Raw genomic sequence first — 10,736 nt, 5'->3', positions numbered from 1 at the left:
GGAAGATCATGTTAATACAGTATCATATAATTACAGCTAATGCATTCCAGTACAAAACCCTTCTTTGTTTTTTAGAAGAGAATTTTGACATCAGTTAAAAATGGTGGTCGATAGCCATCTTCATCTAACCGCTTTCACTTACGTTTCGGCCATTGCTTAGGAGAAACCATTTCTGTCAGCCAGTCTCACCTCAGGACACTACATGACAACATTTTGCTCAGGTATCCGCGAAGTGTAATTAATCTGTATGAACAAAACATTTACAATCTCTCAATTACAGGAAAAAGAAAAACAAATATTTTCTCTTTCAACGGCAAAAAGATACTTTTTTTCTGTTTGAAACTTTCCTCAGATCAAACTAACACCTCATCTTTGATTTTGCGTTATTGATTCTTCCCGACGCCGACTACCAGAAGTCTTTTTGAATCTTGTATTTGATTATATTCCATTTTTCCCATTTGTTTGGCATATCTTTTCCATGAATATCCTCAATGGGATAGCATTCAGAGCAATATAGTTTTCACCTCGTTAGTGCAGTGTGGAATAATAACAAGAGCAGAACAATACTTAGTGTCAGCACGTTAGTAAAATCACAGTCGTGTGTCCACATTAATACAGTATGCACATCAGTACAAAATCCATATCTGTACAGTAGAGATAGATATTAGTGCAATTATCATAAATTAGTGCAACACCCACGTAAATATGTTATTAAAATTAGTGCAAAATCAAAATTGGATTAAATTTCGTATCTGCTTTAGTTATGTTCACCCCATCAGAGCATAATACTCCCATCGTCGCATTCAACAAGAATAAAATAATGATATCAGAGCTGTAGCCACGCTAGTACAGTGTTCACGTCATTACGGTGACCATGTTATTGCATTCAGTCAAATATTATAGTCATACATCAATGCTGTAACAAAGTGATTTCACAACATACAATCAGTACAGTATCACTGAAACTATATTAGTACTGTAAGTCATAACAAGTACCGTATTATTATTAATAAAAATGTTTTCATATCAGCGCAGCAGCTACAACAGTGTTCGGTACAATATCCACAGCTGTGCAGTAACAACATTAGTGTATCAATATTGATATACATAATAATAGGCAATTACTATGTATTTATGTTACCCTAAAATCATTGAGCTAGTATTGCATTTATATTGATTTTTATTTTGGCACAATACCAACAATTTCAGGGGTAGGGTAGGGGTTAACTCGACCTCGACTACATCCACATACACGCACGTACTTAACGTAGTTCTCATGTAGATTCAGCGTAACGCACTGAATATGACCAGGCTGACCCTTAAACCGGATGAGGGGAATGGAACAACGAGAAATATAGTGCCTTGAGCAAGGACACAATACGTCGCCGGGAATCGAACTCACGACCTTCCGATTGTAAGTCAAATACACTAATCACCAAGCCACACGCTTTCACGTTTTAAATTAAAAGATTTTGTATCATAGCAAGCTATAAAATGAAATATATGTATTTCTTTACTACCCACAAGGGGCTAAACATAGAGGGGACAAACAAGGGCAGACAAAGGGATTAAGTCGATTACATCGACCCTAGTGCGAAACTGGTGATTTATTTATCGACTCCGAAAGGATGAAAGGCAAAGTCGACCTCGGCGGAATTTGAACTCAGAACGTAACGGCAGACGAAATACGGCTACGCATTTCGCCCGGCGTGCTAACGATTCTGCCAGCTCGCCGCCTTAATAAAATGAAATGTAATACACTAAAAGGGCCGTTTATACATCGAAAATGTTTCACATGATTATTTCACCAGGAGCTGTAAAATATTTGTGCGACACAATTCACCGTATAAGTTACAGCTAACGATATTTGTAGTCGAAGTAATTTTCAAACTCTTTTATGCATTTCTTCACTTACAAACGCCATGTTTACATTGAAATCTCTTTTCAGACAAGTTCATACCAACATGAGATAGTTTCAACTAATCTTAATTAAAAGCAACCCCTCTATCTATGACAACTTAAATTGAAACTGTATAACTCAGTGGTTCTCGACCATATTTTATCGATGGATCCCTTTGATTCCTATTTGTTGAATTAAATATTATTAAGAATTGCAGGAAAAAATGTTAAAATAGTTTGTATATTGTAGAAGTATAACCAATGTACTGCACATAAATTTTAACAACTAAATCTTCTGTGCACATTCAAGGCTCATATTGGACCCTGGTTGAGATCCTGTGATGTTAACAATGACAAATGCTCTCTAAAAGATAATTAAAAAGCCAAAGAATTGGTATAATGGGCTGTTGTTAACACTGACTGTTGATCAAAATCATATATCAGATTAACCGTTAGATTTTTTAAACTTTGGTTTATCAACACGTATATATGATTCAAAACCGGAATAAAGGCGACACTTTGCTGTCGACATATATTTGGAACATGAAACCTAATCATTCATTTTCTGATATAAAATAGAGAATACTTTGTTTTGCAAAACTTTTCATCAACATTAAAAAAAAAGGTACTTATATAATCAGTCATATGATGTAACATCCATTAACTTAGCCTTCACTGGCAATTAGTTTCATCCGGCAGATACAGAATATCCAGGACAACGAATGCTTTAAATAAATTTCCTATCAAAATAGGGAAAATTATATCCGATGTCCGACACCTTGTAACAGTTTACTCTTTCCGTTTCTCTGAGTGTCAAACTAATAGTTCTGATCGTGAACTTACCTCAGCTTCGTGTTTGTTTGTTTGTGTGTGTGTGTGTGTGTGTGTGTGTGTGTGCATGTGTGAGTGTGTGTATATAGGATTTTATTTTATGAATAACAATAAGTAAACGTACCAAGAGAACCTTCTAAATTTGTCCAACTTTGAAATATATTCTACACAATTTTTGTGATAAATAACAGTACATATTCACTTTAACTTCATCGTTAAAGTGACTAAAACTACATAGCATTTATATATGTATGACCCACACGAAACTTTAAACAAAGGTAATTAATATATGTTTAGATATGTTTTAAAACCTATCGAATTTACCCTGTCTATTAATATTCTAATTAAATTAGAATTTTCGAAAATCAATCATTATTGATTCTAAAATCAATCATTATATGGTTCCTCCTCTCTAACTCAACCATTTTCTTTTCTCAATTGACCAAAGATTACATGTATCTAATATGTAAATATTTCATTTTTTTCTCAATTAATAATGAAAACCGACCATGTGAAACTTCGAAGTCAGTGTTATCTTTTATCAGCCAAAGTAAACATTCTACTCTAATTAGCCTAGTGATTCCGTTCTTCGTGTCACGCATTTTTCTATGAAACATAAACATAGATGTGTATATATTCTTTACTACCCACAAGGTGCTAAACATAGAGGGGACAAACAAGGACAGACACAAGGATTAAGTCGATTACATCGACCCCAGTGCGTAACTGGTACTTTATTTATCGACCCGAAAGGATGAAAGGCAAAGTCGACCTCGGATTTGAACTCAGAATGTAACGGCAGACGAAATACGGCTACACATTTCGCCCAGCGTGCTAACGTTTCTGCCACCTCGCCGCCTTAATAGATATGTATATTTTACACTTGTGTATGTATATGCGTTTCCGTGCATGTGCGAATTTTCGAGATCTAATACATACTTGAAATATGTGTTATTAGAATATGGAACAATTATGGAAATGATAAATGGTGTTTCATAAAGGCGACCATCGACTACATCGATAATTGCTGGCATATGTAAAGGATTTGAAATTTTATTTACGCACTCGCACACTCGCACACATACGCACACACAGTTACACACGCATACATAGGTATGTATGTGTTAGGATGTAGCACACATGAATCACGAATCGCAAGAGCATGGTTTCGATTCCCAGGCCGAGCGGTGCATTGTGTTCTTAAACACTTCATCTCGTTGTTCTGCGACCACTTCGACACCTGACGTTATGGCACATCGTGCATCTTGTACGGGCAATTGGATAGAGGAAGGGAACTTATGTGCCGCACAAACACTTGATCACAATAAACGAATCATCTGAGAAGAAAGTTGTTCAGCAAGAAATTGCAGAACAGCCCAAGTTTTTGTTGGACTGAGAAACATCCATCACATTACACACACACACAGACACCACACACACACACAGATACACACACATGTATATGTATAATATATGCATACATACATACATATATACACATGCATATGTATATGCATATCTGTAATATATACAGGGTGCACCAAAGGCGATATCGTCTTCAAGAATCTGTGCTTTCCATATTCAACGAGAGACGATGAATGGTGATCGTTACCTGACGTTGTGTGAAAACATCATCTGGCCGTATTTTCGATACCGTCTTTCCTAAATCTTTGTGCAAGATGGAGCATATCCTCATTATGATCTTTTTTTCTTCTCATTTTCATTACATTTCATGTATATTTTTTTTCAACAACTTAAGTTGGGGCACTAATTTTGGACCACCCTGTTTGTGTATATACTTGTTTCATAAATAATAAGCATTTTCTTTTTTTCATTTTGCTTGCGGTCCTTCCTTGCGGAGATGTATTATGTAAGGGGACGTTTTATGTAAGGACTAGTAACAAACACTTATTAATTAGTCATAAAATATATACGAAAGATGTTGTTGCTGCTGCCACTGCTACTACTGCAGCTGCTACGGCTGATATTTCTACTGGTGAAGAATTCGCTCTTACACATAAACCATTAATGAATGAACAATTGAGTAACGCTCTTGAAATGGTGCGAGTTATGAAACCAACGATGTTGTCTTCAATAATAATAATTTCTGGCTTTGGTACAAGGCCACAAATTTTAAGGAAAGCTTATAGTTTATAGATGATCGGATGGACCCAACACACGAGACTTGTACGAGGGTCGGATGATAAGTTCATAGGCTGACCAAGATACCCTTATGGGATGTAATCAAGTGCGGTTTATATTTCAACATTGTCCTCCTTGCGGTCCACACATTTCTTTCGGTGTTGCAGTGCGTGGATCCTATTGAGGAGAAAGCATTCTTCTTGTTGGTCAAAAACAGATATGACACTGCAATACTGGTTCCCAGCCAAGTGCTTTTTCATGTTGGGTAAGAGAGGATAATCAGAATAGGAATGGTGATAAACCAGTTCAAAGCCACAGTAACGCACAGCAGCCACTGAAACGAAGGACTTGTGCGCTGGAGCAGTGCCCTGATGAAACAAGACCCCTTTCGTCAGTTTTTGTGGACGTTTGTTCTTGTTTCTTAACTGCCTCAGTAAGTTGGCGAAGCACTCTCCATTGATGATGTGGCCCTTTTGACGATAATAATAAACACACATGCCATTTGCATCCCAAAGACCAGAGCCATCACTTTCCCTGCAGATGGAGTAGGTGAGGAAGGGTGTTTCCACTGTATGGAAAGTCTCTTTATTTTTGGCTCAAAATGAGGAAGCAAAAACCTCCGTCGTGCCAAATTCAACGTGCAGGATATTCTCAACATTCTCACAGGATACACTAATAGTACTGGATCTTTGATTTATAGTCAATCGCCTGTTATTCACCACCATGGAGTGAATACGATTAATGATTTCTTCAGTGGTTGTAGTTGTAGGACGTCGTCCAGACCGTGGGTGATCTTCAAGACTCTCTCGTTTTCTCTTCAATTCAGCTGTTCACTTTTGCACTGTTGATAACGCTAGAGCGTCACCTCTTAATATAGCAACCATATCAGCATGAAAGTAGTTGACAGATAAATTCTTTTTCGGCAGGTATTTGATGAGACGACGATGCCAAACTGTGTCCACTTTCAAGAGAAGTCGTTACTAGTTACTTGTGAAATCTTCTTTGAACAGTCAAACGTCAGTTTACTTGGAATGAAACAATGAAACCATTAATAAGGAAAGTTAATGCATGCCAGATTTCACAGCTCTAGCATCACTCCTTCAGAGTCAGCCTATGCACCTTTCATCCAACCTTCGTACTTATTTTATAAACCCAGGCTGAAAAGGAAAGTTAATATTGGAGGGATTTGAATTCATAATTTAAAAGTAACATTTTACCACATCTGCAACGTACCTACTAACTAGTCTTAATAATAATAATATTAATAATAATAATAATAATAATAATAATAATATAATAATAATAATAATAATAACAATAATAATAATAATAATAATAATAACAATAATGATAATAATAATAATAACAATAATGATAATAATAATAACAATAATAATAATATGCCCTGATGCAGTACCAGGCAGTGGCTCTCATGGCTTCTGATCTTAACTGATTGGAAGTGTTATCATGTACATTGTTTTGTCTTGGTATAAAAGATGGGCTACAGCAAATATTCTGCTCAATACCACAGATTTGCTTGTCAGTTGTTTGACCTTAACCAGTTGAGCATGTCCCTTAGTGGCTGACGATATGTGCATCTCTGATCACGAGCAGAAGTAGTGGGGGAGCATCATGGCCATGTGTTGAGAGGGATTCTTTGGAGTTTGAATGGTTCACCTCTGGAAACATAGGTGTTTCGTTCAACATCCTAAAGCAACCCTTATTCAGGGACCGTTTGAGCAGGATGAAGAAAATTCTAACTGGGCCCCACCTGCAAGGTCATGTGCTGTTTATCTTGATATGAGATCACCATGTCGCGCACATATGGTTGTGATGCATGTGCCTGGTGTACCTTTATCGGACGGGTAGTCATGATGGGTATATTGGGCTTCGTATATTTTACCCCAGTGTCACTTTGATGGCATGAACTGCTCTCTCACTCAATAATAATAATAATAATAATAATAATAATAATAATAATAATTATTATTATTATTATTATTATTATTATTATTATTATAACGAAGTTTGTGGTGAATGAGGAGAGTAGGTGTGATATCAATAGTAATTGGTGCACTTGGAAGTATCAGCACACAACTACCAACATGGTTGAAAAAGATTGGTAAATGTGTGACAGTAGAACACCTACAAAAACCAGCATTGCTTGGAACTGCAAGAATTCTTCGCAGGGTTCTTGAAGTATGACGAGTAAACAAGTGTTACCTTAGTCTTCTGGCTGTGGAGGACAGCTGACATGTTCCAACATACCCGGCAAAATAAGCTGTGAGTTTTCATCAAATAATAATAATAATAATTCTTTCTACTGGAATTACAAGCCCTCAAATTTGGGGGAAGCGATTAAGTCGGTTACATCGACCCTAGTGAGTAATTGGTACTTATTTAATCGACTCCGAACGGATGAAAGGCAAAGTCGACCTCGGCGGAATTTGAACTCAGAACGTGGCGGCAGACGAAATACCTATTTCTTTACTACCCACAGAGAGGATAAACTAGGACAGACAAACGGATTAAGTCGATTACATCGACCCCAGTACGTAACTGGTACTTAATTTATCGACCCCGAAAGGATGAAAGGCCATGTCGACCTCGGCGGAATTTGAACTCAGAATGTAGCGGTGGACAAAATACCACAAAGCATTTCGCTCGGCGTACTATCGTTTCTTCTTATTATTATTATTAAGTAGCATTAGTTTTACTGCGTGTTATGTGAGAAATGCCTTGGAAGCGCAAATGCTACACATGCATAAGAGCTTTCTGCGCCATGCGAGAGAAAAGAAAGGTGGCGGATATGCCTTGATAATATCAATACCTCGACCACAGCTAAAACAAAATACACAGTAGCAATAACAACAGCAATAACAGTCGAAGAAAAAGCAGAGGTCACAACAACAACAAGTATCCAAGGAGATCAAGTTGAAGTGCCATCCTAAACAAAGCGACATTCGTGCAAACATTGATGTATAAGAAAAGGCTCGGGAATAGAGTCATGAGATTCAGCAGAAAATAGAGATGTGGCCAAGGTTGATGAGCCATGCATTCGCAGTCTGAACATCTAGCAGGCTGAAATTTCACTAAAATAAAAGAGCGTGGCAAAACAAATGAACCAGCCGCCTCGTCAACAATTTCATCAAAACTATCCACAATATCAACAGTCTCCACAGTATCAACAGCATGAGATCCTAAACTCACGTGGTCTGAAGTCGGTATGGAAGCTGAAAAAACTGTTGTATTATATTTGGTTACAAAATCTAGATGTGGTAACCATCAACGGGGATAGGATCTCCAAGAACTAGCTTGCTCTCCTTCTGACAGACAACGAGATCCACACTTCTTTCGCTCGTCCAATTTGAGAGATGAGACAGTACAATATCGGAAAGGTACGGATATAGAGGTAAGGACGACTGGTGGTCGTAGACGTGCACATCAATAGCGGTATAGTGCTTTCAGACAAGTGGCTGTTTGTACTTGGATAGGTAAAAGAAGAACGAAGTCTTCAGACGTCATGAGGCGTCTCTAAGAATATCGCGCTCGTGAACATTAGTGGGCGACTGGAATTGTATTTTAGGTGATCGACACATCATTGGAAGAATATGAAAAGTTGACGGGAGCAAAACTTAACGTGGAAAAGTCGGTGGGCATGCAGCTCGGCACCTGGAGAGGCAAGTCCATGCCGTCCAACAGCGCCGTTGCGCGCTGAACGGACGGACATACACACACAAGAAAACATGCGCTTGCATTCGCCTACGTTGGATCTTCCTGACCATATTTCTGATGAGGAGAGAGGGCAAGAAAGGGTAAACCGAAAAAGAAAAAAAAGAACATAAAAGAAAGGGTAAAAAAATCGTTAAAAACATTAATGAAGTTATACAAAACATAAAACAACACCAACTCCACATCTCTCCCATTTAACGCTATATCTGCAACAACAATAACAAAAACACCAGCAACACCATCACCTCTACTCATAGCAACTAAAAGAAAATATAACAAAACGAAAATACAAGAGAAAAACTATCGTCTGCATAATCCCAACAACGATCAGAACGAAAGCAGCAACAAATTGCAGCCACATTCAACAGTACAAAGGGGAGACATAGGATAATGGGGAGGGCCTACAATAAAAGCGCAGAGGAAATCCCAGAGAACTTGAAATTTGTAAGGCTGCCAGTAGACAGATATAAGAAAATGAGCAAGTTTTCCAAATGACATTGGAAACTCCAGCGTCACGGTCAAGAGCAGACAACTTCGAAGGCTCCCCGCAAAACCCTAAACGGTGAAGGGATTTTTTATATAACCGATTGCCTAAAGAAACATCTTTAAGTTAGATGACCTGTTTTTCTTTGTCCTTTCCTTCTACCAACAAAACAGCTTTAAAAGTAGGTTGCATAAATGCGCGTTCATCAGTCAATCTGGAATCAGGGTCACCTGCTCAATGATCTCAAGTCATAAGTGATACTAGGATGTTCAAGTACACATGCCGTAGCGTCCATTTTTGATGATTGATATCTACGCATCTGTAAGGGACCTGGGATGGGAGGCAGATTGACAGCGTTGTTTTAGAAAGACCTTGAATCTCGAGAAGCAGTCTATCTTCCTGGGCCCGAGAAGGAAACTGATTATCCTGGATGTGAAATGTAACGAAGGGGCGCCTTCAGACTAGCGGCTGTCTATGACTTTGTCAGGGCAACCAGATTTCTTTAGGAGTCTGGAGATTTTCCTCGGAACGTCAGAATGCTTTAGCGTTAATGGACAACTGGAACGATATCTTGGATGCACGTTTGGATTGTGTGGTGTTCACTGATAAGAGAGTTGGGTGCAAAAGCATCACAAACCTGTTCATACGTTTCCAAATGTTTGACAGGTAGTGCCTAGATTACCCGAATGCCCAAATGTGAACACGGGCAAACAGGGACAGTATAGGTTGTCCACAATTCAAAGTGGTCGGCTACACACATTTTTATCTGTACTATCGACCTTGACAAGCAGAATAGACCGGGGCCTGATTATTGGAAACAGAAAGCGTCTTTCCAGGCATGCCAAGTAGAGAATAAATTAAGAAGAAGTTAAGAGGCATTCGTCAATAACCGATGGTGGTCAGCTCAACCTTAGATGAAAATTAATATGGTTTAGTAAAGAAATAGTGATAGAGTAGAGGAAAAGCTAGTTAGTATCCCAGAGGAGGTACCAAGGAAAGGCTTTGCCACTGACGTGCTGACGGCAAGATTGACTCTTGACCAAGTCTTCAATGCTAACCACGAAGGTTGTGCTGTCAGGGCACAAGGGTGCACACTATAAGGTATGAGGGAACGAAAGCCGTTCGATGGTTCCGGAAGGCAGAAGCACAACGTGGCAACAAAAACCACAATTCAGTCTTTGACGGATCAGTAAAAGCGCATGGTACTTCGTTCCGAGCAGATGTGTGCAGCTTTCCAGTGTCATTTAGCTAAACTGTTTAGGGCGGTCAGAGATGGAGTGGACCTTACCACTTATTTCAATGACCTACCGCAGGTCACGACTAGATGCAAAGTTCTGCGAAAGGTCGATAACAGCTGATGACATACTGGAAGCGATGGATGGCTGCACAAGTGATAAGTCACCAAGTATGCCATCTTACTCGGCGGTCTCTTGGCAGGTGTCTACTGCAACTGGCAGCAGAATGGAAAATTTCCCAATTCCGCGAAACGAGGTGTAAGTAGTGCTACAGAGAAAGGACCCGAACAAGGGAGTTGATTTTGACAAACTCAGGCCAGTAACACTGCAAAATGCAGAATTTAAGATTTTGGCCAAGGTAGTAGCCAAAAGATTGGCACAGATATACGTATTTCATGTTGTCACCTTAAAAA

General features: G+C 38.7%; 1 protein-coding gene across 2 annotated transcripts in view; it reads right to left on the bottom strand.

Annotated features, from left to right (window-relative positions):
* Nucleotides 1-454: 454 nt before the first annotated feature.
* The window catches only part of LOC115220479 (zinc finger protein 474-like), a 105,433-nt gene continuing 95,151 nt past the window's right edge, over nucleotides 455-10,736 (bottom strand). For both annotated transcript variants that reach the window (XR_005002494.1, XM_036509991.1), the window contains one exon: nucleotides 455-644. The gene's annotated coding sequence lies outside the window, so the exon portion shown is untranslated. The remainder of the gene's footprint in view (nucleotides 645-10,736) is intronic.

This window comes from Octopus sinensis, linkage group LG16 (genome assembly GCF_006345805.1).
Source record: "Octopus sinensis linkage group LG16, ASM634580v1, whole genome shotgun sequence".
NCBI lineage: Eukaryota > Metazoa > Mollusca > Cephalopoda > Octopoda > Octopodidae > Octopus > Octopus sinensis.
This window is presented reverse-complemented; position numbering and strand designations above follow the sequence as displayed.